This window comes from Dromaius novaehollandiae, chromosome 8 (genome assembly GCF_036370855.1).
Source record: "Dromaius novaehollandiae isolate bDroNov1 chromosome 8, bDroNov1.hap1, whole genome shotgun sequence".
Classification (NCBI taxonomy): domain Eukaryota; kingdom Metazoa; phylum Chordata; class Aves; order Casuariiformes; family Dromaiidae; genus Dromaius; species Dromaius novaehollandiae.
The window spans coordinates 31,179,624-31,194,853 of NC_088105.1; the positions used below are offsets into that span (position 1 = coordinate 31,179,624).

At 39.0% G+C, this 15,230-nt stretch overlaps 1 protein-coding gene across 3 annotated transcripts in view; it reads right to left on the reverse strand.

Annotated features, from left to right (window-relative positions):
- Positions 1–15,230, reverse strand: part of TESK2 (testis associated actin remodelling kinase 2) — an 84,333-nt gene that overhangs the window by 56,898 nt on the left and 12,205 nt on the right. The window lies entirely within an intron of this gene.

Below are 15,230 nucleotides of genomic sequence, written 5' to 3' on the forward strand. Positions count from 1 at the left end.
ATGAAATGCAAGGCTCAAAAGCCATTAACGTTGAAGTGTAACTTACAGATCCTTCATGACAAACCATTTGATATCTACTCTGATTTCTGTAGTTTCTATCACACAGATGATTTTCTATAAACATAGAATCCAAATGTAAAAAGACATTTTTCTCTTCCTTTGCAATGGATGACGTGAGAAAGCTTAAGAAGTTGAAAAAATTTATTTATTTAACAACTTCTTAGTACAAGCAAAGGAAGTGACCTCCTTGTCCAGGGAGAAAGTTCCCTACTCTAAACTTTCTAGTAAAAACTCCCTTTCACAGGTAGGTTCTCTTCCTACCTATGAAACTCACCTTCTTTCTGCCCATAGCCCTGTCTTCCCACTGAGGTGGTTGGTTTCATTGTTCCACAGAACATGTTATGAGAGGCCCTGGCAGCTACAGGGGACATTTCAGAGGCAGTCAGTGTTTAGTTCTGAACTAAGACCATAAACTAGATTATTTATCTAGCGGACAAAAAGCATTCACACTAAACCATACTGCAAAGCAGAGAGGTTACCGGACACAGTATCACCTAGTCTAGGATGTCCAACAGTGGCTGCAGAACAGTAGCATCAAAAAGAGGATTTCTCCGGCAGCTACTCAGACAGCACACTATTCAGGGAGTTAACTCCACCGGTCAGAAATGCGTGAGTGTGACCATTACTAGCTTGATATTCTCAGACTAGCCAACTGGTCATCAGCAAGCAGACCAATGTTACGTAGATGGGAGTTGTCACTAGGGGTAAGGCTTGCCAATCCTCAGATGTTCCTCGCAGCTGGGCACTCCCACATGCATACAAGTAAAATTAATGGAAATTGTGTTCCCATTACTTTCTTCCAATATATCAATACCTGCAGTTAATAATCAGAAAGAGGTTACTTCTCAAAGTACTGAATTACCACCGCGGTAAATTCATTCATGTTTTTGGAGATTAGTTTAGAAAAGCCTATGATGCAAAGATTTTCAGGACTCCCATCAATTTTCTCCTTTAAAACAAAACCTGCATTAGAATATAGGTATATACAAACTACTTGCATCTTAAACAACATCAGCATGCCTCCTTTTATTCTGGGAGGCTCTGCGTGTCTTATCACAGCTAAAGAAGCCCTTTATTGGAAACGTGAGTTACAGAAAACACAGCTGAACTAATGCATAAGCATGTGAAAGAAGAAAGCTGGATGTGTTTTTTGGAGATGAAAACTAGAGAAAAGGTTCACTGGTTGGTCCAATGCATGAAGTGATACTAATTTTCAAATTTTAATTGTACACCGTATCTGCAAGAACAAGGGGAATGTTTCAACTAAACATTCTCACCTAGACAAGAATGATCAGGAACTCACCACGGGGACGTACTGGGAGGAATGGGTGTCATGTTTCAGACGTGCACCTGGTTTGAGGCTTCTGAGCTACACCTCCCTGTCCTGGTTTGAAGTATAGGGTAGCACTGGAAACATTGCAGCAAGTGTGGCAAGCAAAATCAAGGGACTGAGTGAGCAGAAGAATAGCCCACAAGATTTTTCTTACACCACCACCCCCTGCTCCACACATCAGTTCCTCAGTTGTCCCACCAACTGTCCCACCAACAGTCCCACAGTAATCCCAGTACAAGAAGGATCGAAGAGAAAGGTTGGCAGGGACAGAGGAGGGCGGGTGCAGAAACCAGCACTGAGAGCGAAAACCAGCAATGAGACTGAGTGTGGGACTCCTCCTTCCGGCAACAAAACTGGTTTTAAAAAAAGCTGGTCAAAATACAGCTTCAGTGCTTTGCAACAAAATAACCCAGAATCCTTTTGTGCATAACATGCCTGGTGTGTTTGGCATGCTTATTAGTTTTGAGCAGGATGATTGCATGTTAAGCTGATGAGGTTTATTGTTACTTGTCAGGTTTCTTATGTCTGCTGTGTGCTCTCATTAATTTTTAATACTATGCTGCTTTTGCGCATCCAGCCAATTTGAATGCACAAGCTAACTGACTTGGACAGGTCAATGTCTGCAAACAGGGCTTTTTAAATACATATTTAGAAATACCTTAGTTTTATTAACAGAAGTATTTGGCTGAGCAACATATAAAAAAAACACCTTCATAGATTTAAGAAAGGAAGATTTGCTCTAACAGTCCACATTTAAATTAAGAAAAAAGGACAATTTAAAAGCACAAGACTTAAAGCTTTGACTCTATCCACATCAACGGAATCAGCACAATGAACATCTCCTGGAGAAGGGTTGGGAATATCTGGTGTTGCGGTGAAGTAATTTTGGGTTTGCAGGGAATAGGAAAGAAACTGAAGGAACTTAATTCCTATAGGCAAAGAGCTGCTCTCAACAGAACTTCTTCAGAAAACAACTTTCCACTAACAGAAGCCCAAAGGTTTGCCAACAGATAATGAATGGAGATAGAAGGTAAGCAGGAATTTGGATGGAGTGCAGTCTTAAAACAACATTTGCTTTTTCATTGACTCTGCTATCTACCTTATAATTTCCTGCCCATTTCTATAATCCAATCAGCTCCACACCAGAATTTCAAGTCCTTTTGCTTTAACTCTTAGGTAAAAGTAGGGCCTGTCATAGGCCCTCTTCCTTGTTCTTTGTCCTTTCCTTGTTCTGGCCTCTCTTCTTGAGATAGGGAAGCCTGAGAAAGGAGAGTGGCTAAGTTCTCAGAGCATTTTGTCACACGTGCTTCCTGAATTCTCAGGTCTGCTAGGCAAAAGGAAGTGGCTGGCTACTGCTTCTCAAGGGTCTGTCTGTCCACAATGCTAACTTCGTATCCAGAGAAAATTCAGCAGTTTTTGCAATAAATTTTTTTTCATCTTCTTCATAATGCTATTCCTGGAGTGTTTTCAGTCTTGAGAGGCTAAAAAAAAGGTTTTGCTGTGAGGTTTGGGGTGGGGTTCTTTCTTTCCCTTTTTTTAATTAACAGAAAAAAATAATTTTTCTTCTACTTTCTTTCCCCCCTCTGAAACACAGCTGATTTCTAGCATCTGCCTATGTGACTGACCTCTAAAAGGCACCCTATACCGGACACTGTGAGCCAAGGCCAGTGATTTTATCTGGGCTTCTGTAGACTGTTCTGATGCTGAAGGATGTGTTCCTGCTGAATCTGATGGAACAGCAAACTACCTCTGGTAATGGTAAGGAGATAATCAAAAAAATAAATAAATCTCAGAATGCAATTTTTTAAGAACTTTAAAGTGCCTAACTCTTGCACTTTTAAGATAAAGCATTCAGGAAGGGAATATATGGTATGATCGCTGGCTGAGGACAGGAGACCTTGCACCGAGGAAGGATTGCTGGTCAAATAACATGTTGACTGTTGTCTCAAGTCTCTCAGTAAGCACAGTAATACTCTTAACACTCTTGTCCTAATCAAACCAAAGCAAGAGGCAGGGGGAGAAGGGAAGGACAGGGACTCTCCTCTCTGGCTAGCTGTCCTTTGAGCAAGGAGGGAAAAGCAGGCAGGATGGCATCTTTCCGAGAGGACAATACCCACTCTTATGTATAAAATCAAATACAAGTTATACTCTGGAGCACAATCCTAGTCACTTAGAATATATGTAAGGGCAGTTACGTTTTCGCCTCTGATGCACAATTGGCAGCCTGAGCATTTCTGTGGGAAGAAAGAACTGCCAATAGGGAAGAGATTTCAAAAGGCAGGTCCTATCCTTAGGGTCTCGGTCAAGCTTCGGACCATGAGGCAAATCTACACAGAAGGAGCTGTCAGTTACACGTTCCTTTGCACCATCTTTCCTATCAGTCATATCACAGACAAGATCTGGCTCTATATTGGCATCCCTTGCTAAAACCATGCCAAACTGTCTAGTATTTATCTATCTTTTCAAGCCACTTATATGAAGCTTTCACATACAAGAAGAGGTGTTTCAACTATACAACAATTTGAGAAGAGAAACTAGCAAAGATTTTGGAAATATTGCTGGTCCAGTTTAAGATTTGTTTATAGGGCAGTTTGCATCAGCACATGCCTGTACAGTCAACATAAAGAGGGATTCACTCATGCAATTCAAACCTTTTACTGATGTAACTAGCAGATTGCTGTACAGCTTTTAAAGCTGTTGACATCATTATTAATTAAGGTTACTTGCATATCAGAGCAAGTAACCTTTTAGTGATTTCTGGATGATCACATCTGTGCTTGGAAGTATTCCGACAATCCTACAGCTGCGTTCCCATGATGCTTTGCATCCTCTACTGACTTCTCAGTCCAATTACCTGCGTGTCTCTGTCTCAGAGGTCACAGAAACCAGATATTGCCTCCCTGTTTTATTGTTGGCAGGCAGCTAAGCTGTCCCCTTGTGCTCTGATTCCTGTAGGATCAAAGTTCTTTGTTAGTATGTCTAACACGACTATAGCTAGCTGCGTGGCCTGTCTGCTCACTGCGACTCCAAACCATGTTTTCTCATCTTGGATCTTCTTACCTTCTTCTGAAAAAAGGGGTAAGAAGTAGTCATGGGTCCAGGTACAGAACTAGCAACCTATTTTAGGAACTCTTATAATAGTGCTTGAGCAGGGCTCTTGTTTAAAAGGACTAGTCACTATGTAAACACTGTGGCAAGCTGATAGGAAAAGCATCCTGCAAAAATAGGTGGTTTGAATTTTCAGTTTACTGCTTAGCTACAAAGTTCTTTATCATCAATAAATCCTAAATATCATTTAAGTCACATAGATATATCAGAGCTTTCTGAACATCTAAACATTTACATTACTGCTACTCTTTTCCTGGACTGAAGAGGGGAAAAAATACAGAAATAAATGAAATCTAGCCTGATTTATGTTTCACAAGGACCCTCTGACCTTTACTATTAACTGTATATGTCCAGGTGTCCTTGAAATAAATATCTTAAAAACACTTCCCAACATTGACGTTGTAAACATGCCAATATAACTTTCAGCTTCAACCCTAGTTTTTCCACTGTATTTTCATTATTTTCCAGCTATATAATGATGATTTGGAAGTATTTTGTCACTGTTCTCTTCCAAAACTGCATTTAATCACTTTTAAGTTTTTTCTTACATTCCCGTCTTCTAGAATTCAGCCTACTACATAAATACTTCTCTGCTTCTGCTCTATCTCTCCCTTAAAATTATGTTGCTTCCCTAGCTCTAGTCATCGACACCCATTCTTTCTTCATTCTGTTGTACACCTCAATCTTTGCATAGCCACTTCACCTCCACCTTTCTCCTCTTCCTGCCCATGTGTCTGAAGTACCATTTTAAAAATAGCTCTCTCTAGTCCAAATATATGACACTCCCTGAGTTTGATTCCTGCTTCTGAGCTCACTATTATCCAAAAGACACTGCATATATTACCTTATTTTTACTTATCCTGATGCACCATCCTTACACTCACTGATTCAAATATTGCCTCTACACTCAGCTTGCAGCTTTCATGATATTAGTGATGCATACAGCAACTGTCAAATAGCTTTTTACCTAAGCCACTTTCAGTCTCTTTTCTCTAACAGCCTCTAAATTTGTCTTCACTTATTTGCCAATATTCTCTCTTGGGATGGCATCAGATGAAGAGATCGTCTCAGTTATCTTTCTAGGAGGTCATTAACACTAACTACGCTATGCAGAATAACTTTGATTAACTGAGTCCACTGTAAACTTAGTGAGACACATGAGATGTTAAGAATTATTATTATAATTATTCAAGTGAAATAGCTACATGGTAGGACTCCCTGCTAAATGACAGGGAAACAATCCTGAAGCAGACCACCACTTTGGCAAAAACAGCCTCCTTCCATGCTGTGACAGCACAAGGGATCTAAAAAAAAAAAGTTAGAGCCAGTTGCATCCTAGTCTCACAATTAAGCCACCAAACTCATACGGATAATTTTTCCATTAACATATATTCATGCCTCAAGGGTGAATGTATTAAAAGAATGCATAAACTCTTAACTATACGTTCGACTGCAGAGAGCTCTGTTTAATTGAGAAGGCAGATGTGTTCCTCAGCTCAGATCTCCAGTTTTACAAACTATGCATCTCTTAAATGTACCCAGTAAGATACATATGTTAACAATACTTATGCCTGTATCAAGTCAAAACTTCACATCACTAGAAAAAATTGCAGTGACAAATAGAAGCTTAAAGAACACACCAGGCCAGATATTAAGCTGCGATGTTGATGCTAGGGGAATGAAATTAGGTTGTGGCAGTTTTCAGAGCAGTAGTATATAACGTTTCTACTCTCTAACTTCTTATAGTAAGAGAGAAACATGCCAAGTGTAACAAAACTTTGCCAAACAAAACTAGTCAACATGTGCTATAAAAGCTTTAGCACAGGTTCAGAAAATGTACAGAAACCATGCACAACCCCCACACACTCCCCTTTTAAAAGTTTGATCGTAACTGCAACTCTAATAATTTCTATTACTAAAATATTTGTGAGAAACATACAGAAAAGTTGGAGCTTCTACCATTCCCCCTTTAGTACAACAGACTTGATACTGCTTATCCAACAAAGATCCTACTTTGATAACTTTAGTAACTTTTAACATCACCAATTCAAAGTAAAAAATTCAGTTACTACAGCATATTTCACACCCACAGTCAAACAAGTTCCCCAATTTTTTTGCCAAACTAAACTGAATTTATAATTAGTGTGAAAGTAGTAATTACTTTATAAATCAACTTATGAATGCCAAAAACCTTTCATTTTTCCTTTGCATTTGTGTTTTTTCTCCATAGCCCACTGTAACATAGAACCATGCCCCGGAATACAGCATTCGCCTATTTAAAACAAGTCATTTATTGATAGGAATCTATGCATGTGTCTCTGCCATTAATTTGATCTCAATCAAATCATAAAGGCAAAAAGAGACTACAGTGTTATTTTGAGAGAAAGCACAAATGAAATCAGAAGACTATTGTTCCACAGTTTGAGATCAGATATAAACAGGCACAGCCTGGGTGGGGGAGCTGACTAGTTTTGTAGCCAGTTCAGCAGAATGCAACCATATAAAGTTCCTTTTGCAATCCAGGAGAAAGTTCAAACATGGACACACCACTTCAGTGCCAGGCAACAAAATACAGAAGAGCCTTAAGTTTTTTGTTTTACCACAACTTGAGTATATAGCTCAGGCTATACTCTATATCCAAGTATAAGGTCCTAACCCAGTATTTCTTTTTATCTTCCTGAGTATAAGCACAGGACTGGGAGCTCATTCTTTATTTTTAATGTCAGCTATCTCATCAGCTCATTGAATAGCCTTGGGCAAGCTACTTTGTTTCCTGACTTCCATTTTACAGATAAGGTTGCAGAGGGAGTGGAGGTGATATGACTGTCTACCTGTCAGGGAAATTGCAAGCTTGACATCTGAAAGAAAAAAAAAAAAAAAAAAAAAAAAAAAACCCCACCCTAATAAAACATCCAAGGATAATACATAATGCAATATGCTACCTGTGTCTTTATCTTCCTTTTTCATTTTTAATATTTATGGTTAAATATTTCCTTCATTGCTATGCTTTTATTTTGTATGAAAGATGATGGCATTTACACAAGCTGCAGACATTTATGTGAAACACTTCAGGTTGAGTTTTCCTGGCATATAATTGCACCTTCGATCTTTTAGAGCCTGTTAACAGGTTTGGTATTGAGTACACAATCCCCTGCATTGTACCAGCAATGTCATCAACACCACTCACCACATGCACACATTTGTTGATTTTCTTTTCAAAATCTGTACGGGAAGCTTGAGAAAAAGTTTTATTTTGGTCAGAAATAATTTCCTTAAGTTCCCTTTATAAGTCTTACAAACAAATGTGGCTCATGCATGAGGAAGGAAGTCAACCTCACATTTCAAAACTGAACATGCTGACATATAGCTATTGCTATTATAATCACAGTTACAGCATTAGGATTTGGAGGATGGAGTATAAAGCAGCTACATTTTGCTTACTTCAGGATACTCAAGTTCTATAAATTGCTACATTTAATGATTCTGAGGCTATATCCAAAAACAGAAATTCTAAATAATTTCTTGTTATTTAAGCTTTTACTGACCTCCTGGTAAGAAACTACCTAATTAAACATGCCATGCGATTTCTTATATAAGTGTCTCCTCATTTTCAGTAATGGCTAGGAAGCACAAGAATTTGCAAGACTTACTACTTTCAGCTGGTGTGAAAGTAATAAACTGTCATTAATGACTCAACATTAGACACATTGTCATCTATGGATTAGTTAACAAAGCAATACTGTCTCGGTATAGATTACTCAAACCAAGTTCATGGCTCTGCCCTCCTCCTCAACCCCTAGTAACCTTGAGTAAGACCATGAGATAGAAGGCCTCGCCAATGCAGAAAAGCAGCGACTGTAGCTGCCCAACACGAAGGGCCCCACTGCCGCCCTGAAGCATCCTCAGACTATGGCAAGCACAGCAAGACTGGGTGTTTCAACTCCCAGCCAGAGGCAGCTCGCGAGGATGGGAGAAGGACCTCCCCATAATCTGGATCTGGCCTCAGCAGCTACTGGGAACAGGACATTTTGGATGACTCACATACAGAAGTCAGAACAACTGGAGCAGTAAAGATTAACAGAAGCCGTATCATACAAGTTTCAGGCTTTCTTTCTCTCATCATTACCAGAGTGTATTAAGGGGCTATGAGAGCATATTCCCTACAGATCTGTAGATCCCTACATCCTTTCTTTTATTGCCACCAATAATTTATTTGCACTTTTCATTTTTAGATTTCATATTAGTAATAAACAGGTTCATGCTACTAATTATCACACACAAATATCTCAGACACAAGCAGTGACATCCATCACTGAATTTTTTTCCCCCCTGCAATGACAGTAAAATAAGTGTTCAGAGAGGTGCGTCACAACGATCTGAACAAGCGATGCACTCAGTTCCCTAGGCTCACTTATGTTAATACTGGACATATGCCAGCATAAAGTTATTTGAAGAACAGTAAATCAGCACCTGTCTCTCAGTATCTGCTATGAATGAGCTTACACAAACGCGCACGTTTGCCAGCTGGCAAAATGCAGAAAATCCCAGGGCTGCCAACCCAGCATATCGCCATCCAGAACTGAAAACTAAATAGATCATTTAACTGTGTTTGAGAAATCATTATGGAGAATGAGACAAAAAACCCACAAACATTTCTGTGCCAAGGGAATCTTGCCACCTGCTTTGCCACTGAGAAACTCCACAATGATACTCAGACTGGCACAACTTTTCTCCCAGAAGGAAAGTAAAGGCCCAACGCCTTCTATAAACTACCAAAATCACTATACGAAAGACAAAATCCAGCTGGCAGTTATCTCTTATTGCAAGGTTCCACTTGCTGCAGTATCAACATGCCTTTCTTACTGTTGAATTTGCAAGTGTTCTTACTATTTGTGAAGACAACAATGACTTACCTGAGCCATTCATTATACCAACAGCTCAACGAGAGGTAGAAGAGGCCACGTTTCCAAACAGGTGATAAATACATATCGAACTGACAACTTTACATTAATTTTTTGTTTAGTTTTCTTACCGAGCAATCTTTTACATAATTTGGCATCAAATCTGTTGCAGTGATGTTTGTTTTGGCTTTTTATTAAATCCTTTGCTTTTAAGACATAGTGACAGTTCTGCCCTATTTTCAACTTTCCAAACACTTTTTCTAGCAACAGAGAAGCTGGCTGACCAAACCAGGAAAAGCAAAATGGAATGTAAACAAAACACTTTCCCCCAGTCTGTTACTTTGCTTCCCTCAATACAATTTTAGATCTTACTTGCAGTGATACCAAGTCAGACCATAGGAAAAATGTATCATAGAAATTGTGATTTTTCACAAAGTTCTTGATTTTTTTCAACAGCATTACAAAAGGCAAGGCTTTCACTAAGTCTGCTACCTGGTGACAGCTTTCAAATCACTCTTGGTATTATAAGGCGATTTTTAAACACACATCTTCCCTTAAGTCTTCTAGCTGGAAAAACAACCAAAAGAGGGATTATTTCAGACAACAAACATAAACCATCCCTCAATTCTACACTGTCTTTCAAAAAGACCTCAGTTCTGCCAAATGTAAGAGCAAGAGTGCCTTGCATGTCAGACAGATAATTCTGAATTGTAATGATGCTCACACCTGACTAGGGATGAAGGCTTATTAAGATTGTGCTCCTGTTGTACAATCTCTAAGAAAGCTACAGTTGTACTAAGGGCCAAAGTCATCCCTTAATTCTAAATGAAGAAAGAAGCAAGCTTTTTCCTGTTGTCATTGTTTACCTTTTAAGTTCTGAAATAATAACCAAGGGGGTATGTTAGGATTAAAAAAAGGAAAAGTTTATCTTCAGAACCTGCTTAATTTATACTGAAATTTAACCCCTTCCCCTCCCAACCAAAAAAAAAAAAAATAGAACTAGCAAAGTGTATTTGCTCGACAGTCCCGAAGACTGACATCCGACGCGTGCAGCAAACAGGTGCACACAGAGGAGGCAGCAAGAACTTGCTTGCAGAGCGCAGCCAGTGCGCGGGGGCCTTGTGCTGCTGGAGGGACCACCTCCAGCAGCAGGAGGGAGTTCAGGCTCGAAACCAGTGCTATTCTTGGCTGTCCTGCTGAGACTGCCAATAACGCACAGGCTCACATTTAGATTTAAAATACATTGACAGTTCAAATATTGTGCTGCCTGCTTATCTGTCAAAACCCAAGCTAACAAAGACTCCAGCTCTGGAGACTCCTTTCTACAAATTCTGAGCCACCAGCCTCCAACCTCTTCTCCAGCGCGATTCCCCTAAACACGGGCTGAAAGTCAAGCTCCCTGTTCCTAAATTCAGATTCTGTTGCCCTCTTCTTCCTCTCTTTTCCATGTCCTGTTTATAGTCATCCTCTCCTTTCAATCTGAATTGGCATTCCCTTCTCCCCATGCTCATTTATAAAACTAATCTAATAGCTCCTTCCCTCCTTCCACACATTCACAGTAACTTTACTCTTGGAAGTGGGCCTCTGTTGACATGATGTATCATTAAATGCCACAGGAAAACTGAACCCTTCCTCAGCGATGGGTTGCTATTTGAGCCATTAAGCAAATACACATAAGCAGCTGTAGAAACAACTCAAACTGGGCAGTTCTGGATATAAAAGGATAGTAAAAACAAAATTAATAAAACGTGGCCTGGCTACACCAAAGCAGGTTCTAGAACCTCCTATAAGGGAAGTCTTAAGAACAGACTGCAAATATTTGCCAAGAACAGAGCGCACATACTTGAGCCTGGTTCAGTTAAGATCATCATACCGGATCTCCTAACGTCCCTTCCCAGCTTTACATTTATTTTAAACCAGGTGACAAGATTTGTTAAGATAGTTGCATAAGTGTCTTACCATAACTACATAAACACACAGACTTCTATGAGAAATCTGACTTCATCCCACAGCTCAGTATAACTAAATTAAAAACTGGCTAATGATAGCTCAAGATACAGTTGTACATGACAAAGCAGCATGAAAAAGGAAGTTTTTAGTGAGCTTCCAGAGGAACAAAGCTAGGCTTAACGTTACTCAGTATTCTGCACTCACTTCCAACTCACCAATGAAAGTCATCACTGAAAAAATTCAAAAGTAATGAGTTTGTAGGATTACTCTATCCTCATTATTTCACTAAGCAGCAAAGGCCACTTCATAACATAGGTACACTTGAGCAAAAATAAATACACCCAAATGAAACCTCACTACACCTCACTAGAAACATCAATTGCAGGCTATACATACAGAACGGGAGACCACTCTCCAAGGACCAGCAACACCTAGATGTATTCGAGTCCCAATAAACAAAAATAAGATTGTAGTGTGTTATGATAGAGACAAATAATGCTGTGTTACAAGAGAGCATGATAAATAAGACAAATGGATAGTTTTTAAATGTCATTGCTAAGAACAAAACCAGGGCACTGTGAGTGAGGATGTCCACTTTGGAGGAAAAAATAAAAATCTTGGAGGAGATGCAGTAAAGACTACGTTGTAAGGGCTAGGTAATCACCTGGTGGGGAGGTGGGAAATCAAAACCAGGAACTACTTAGCAAGTCAAAAGGTTTGAAACATAACTTGATAACATACATCAAGTTTTACAGGCCGGAAAGAAGAGGTACTAGAAAGACTCTGGTCCAGCCAAGAAATACAATAAACGTCTGGGTGGACTATGAGGCCCAGAGACTTCAAACTGGGTGCAAATTTTACAATAGCAAGATTAAACATCAGGCACTGGAATCCATGATACCACCTGTGAGGCCTTCAGTTCAAAACTGAAGGAAAAAACAAAACAAAACAGAACAAAAACAAAAAGAACAGACACCGCTGCGTTTTATGTGGTACCAACATATGCTGTAGACAAATACCACTTACTGGTAAAATATAATGACCTTTGATCATGTGGCAGAGCAGATGATCTAATACCCCTTCACAGTCTTAACCATTTTATTTTAAAACATCTAGATTAACAGCCAAAGGCAAAGTATAACAAGAAAAATAGATATTCAGGTCAACCAAGATAAAACACTTTTTTGTAAAGTGATCTGTATATTCTATCACCTTTGTGTCTGAAGTTCTCTGAACTAGTCCCTCACTTCTCTATATTGCAATTCTTTTTCTTCACTGTTTTTTCTAGTGAGATTTGTCAAACCTACTTCAGAGGCAAAGAGAGGAAAGCAGCTGCTGCTCAACATCAAACATTTTTGTACTGGACTCTTCAAGGCCTGCAAGACTATAGACAAACACAGAGATGTTAATCAAGCAGAACAGTAATCAAGTCATATGGCACAGAAAAGGCAGCTCTGAAACAGCCAGTTTGGGAAAGCCAAATCATTATCTTTCAGATCTATCATAGTCAGATGTCCCAGAGATCAAGCCCATCCACATGACAATATGCCTCACAGACTTATTAAATGATACTAGATAGTGCATATTAGAGGTAAAAGAACTACCAGCTTTTTCCTAAGTCTATTACCATAGAAGTATTTGATAAAAAAGGGAGTAAGTTATGAGTGTTCTTCATACAACCCCTAGGACAACTCCACATTAACCCTGTTTCTCCTTTCACATCAAACAGCTGTGTGCTGCATACCTTTAAAGTACCTTACACACATTAAATAAATATGAGAAACAGGATGCTGGCCTCCAGCACAAGGTATGCATTTAAGCAGTCCCACCTTCCCTGGTCAGCCAGCACTTTTGGAACTCAGAACACATGAATTTGACCACACAAAATAATGACTACCAACCAACTGATGAACTGGAGACCATCGCCTCAGGTATTCAAACAATATGCCTTACAGCACAATAAGCACAAATGACACAAATATCCTGAAGATATTGACCCATTTGCTCCCACTACCTACCTTGTAAAGGCAACCAAAAGCACACAGTGTTTACCCTCTACCTCGCACCTGGATAATGCGAGTTTCATAGGCTATGCAGCCTACATATCCCAGAACAGGACTCATGAATTTCCAACATTTGATTCTTAAGGGTATCCATGTTATCCTAGCACTAAGATTCATCATATCTTGATTTTCATATGGCTTTTGAAACATCTTGCAAGAATCATCATTAAACAAGCCAGAAAAAAAAAAAAGTGATTTAAAAGGAACTACTCTAAATTAGCAATGTAAAATCATATTCAAAAAAGAAGTCAGCAGTTCACAGGTAAATTGGTAGGATTTATCAAGCAGGACTCTGGAGAAATATGCCTGAAGTCAAGCCAGGGAGTGAAGGAGGGCCAAGCATTTCTAAGACAGAATTAGAATTCAAACTGATCTTGACAAATTAAGAAATGCTCAGGGAAAAACAAACAAACCAATGAACCAGTGTTCAATCCAATATGGATTGGAAGGTATAACCTACTGCACATATATAAAAACAGGAAATCTGTGTAGCCAGACATTTTGCAGAAAAGGATCTCAAGTTACTGGAGATCATAAACTGAACTGAATGACAAAGACTTGTCTAGAGTATTACCTGAGATTTGTGAATCATGCTTAAAGAGCGTGGATCTCAAAAATTTCAGTGAAGCACCAAGAATAAACAGCGATGTGTGAAAACAGACCAGATGAAGTAACATTTTTACGCAAGAGAACAGATCAAAAGGGATGATCTTTAGATACATAAGACGTGCCACAAAGAAAGCAACAGTAAATTGTCCTACATGAGCACTGAGAAAAATAAGTCTTTACTGTCAAAATTTACTTTTAAGTTAAACACTAAAAGAAATTTGCTAGATATAAGGATAATTAAGCACTGGAACAGATTACCTACGGATTCTGTAGCATCGCTATTAATGTAGGTTTAGTGAACTAGCTAAGCATCTATCATAAGTGATTCAGGCACAGTTGATCAGACCTTGAAGGAAGGGGACAGATGAGATGGCCTGTCACAGTCGTTCTAGCCTTATTTCCTAAAATTTTAGTAGCTCATGCAACTAAAGGTAGGTTATGTTGCATTATGTCATATACGTTTAGTATTCATGGGCTTGCCTTTCCCCATCCACCATTAAACATCAACATTTCATTACCTGGTTTTTGTGGGGGTTTTTTGGGTTTTTTTTTTTTTTTTTTTTTTTTAAAGATCTTACACACCTTTTTCACTGCTCACATGAATAAGCTTCCCAGGTATATGCTTAAGATACAAACTATACTGACATAACTGCTTAGAAGTTTTTGTAAGAAGGAATTCTTTCTCTGACAACTAATTTCTAATAGTTGATTTCTTGTCTAGGTTGTGAAGACAGCTCAAGGTGGTCAGGGCCATGGTCTTGTACACTTCAGCTCTGTCTTCAAAATTTGCTCTCTGCCTATTCCAAATATGTTCACATAATCTGAAGGTTGCAGTGGCTTTAGTAGTTTTGTCAGGGCCTGTTCTTAACAAAGGGGAATTCTTTTTCTCCTTGTTATTTCTGTCAACTCTCGACCTATGGGAGGGAGCTTTCAACAACTAAGTCCATCATTGCAATAGCAGTGAGGTAGGCCTGCACTACAGAACTAGTAAGACTGATCCAAACAAACTATTTAACTCCTGTTGACTTATCTTCTTATTATATGATATATGATTATAATACGATAATAGTACTAATTAGATGGCCAAGCATACTTAAAACAGTAAAAGAACCTTCTGCACAAAACAGCTACCTTAGCATGCAAGACAAAACCATGTATTCTTCCCTGGATGCCAAAAGATTTCACCATCTCTCTCATAACAGTCAA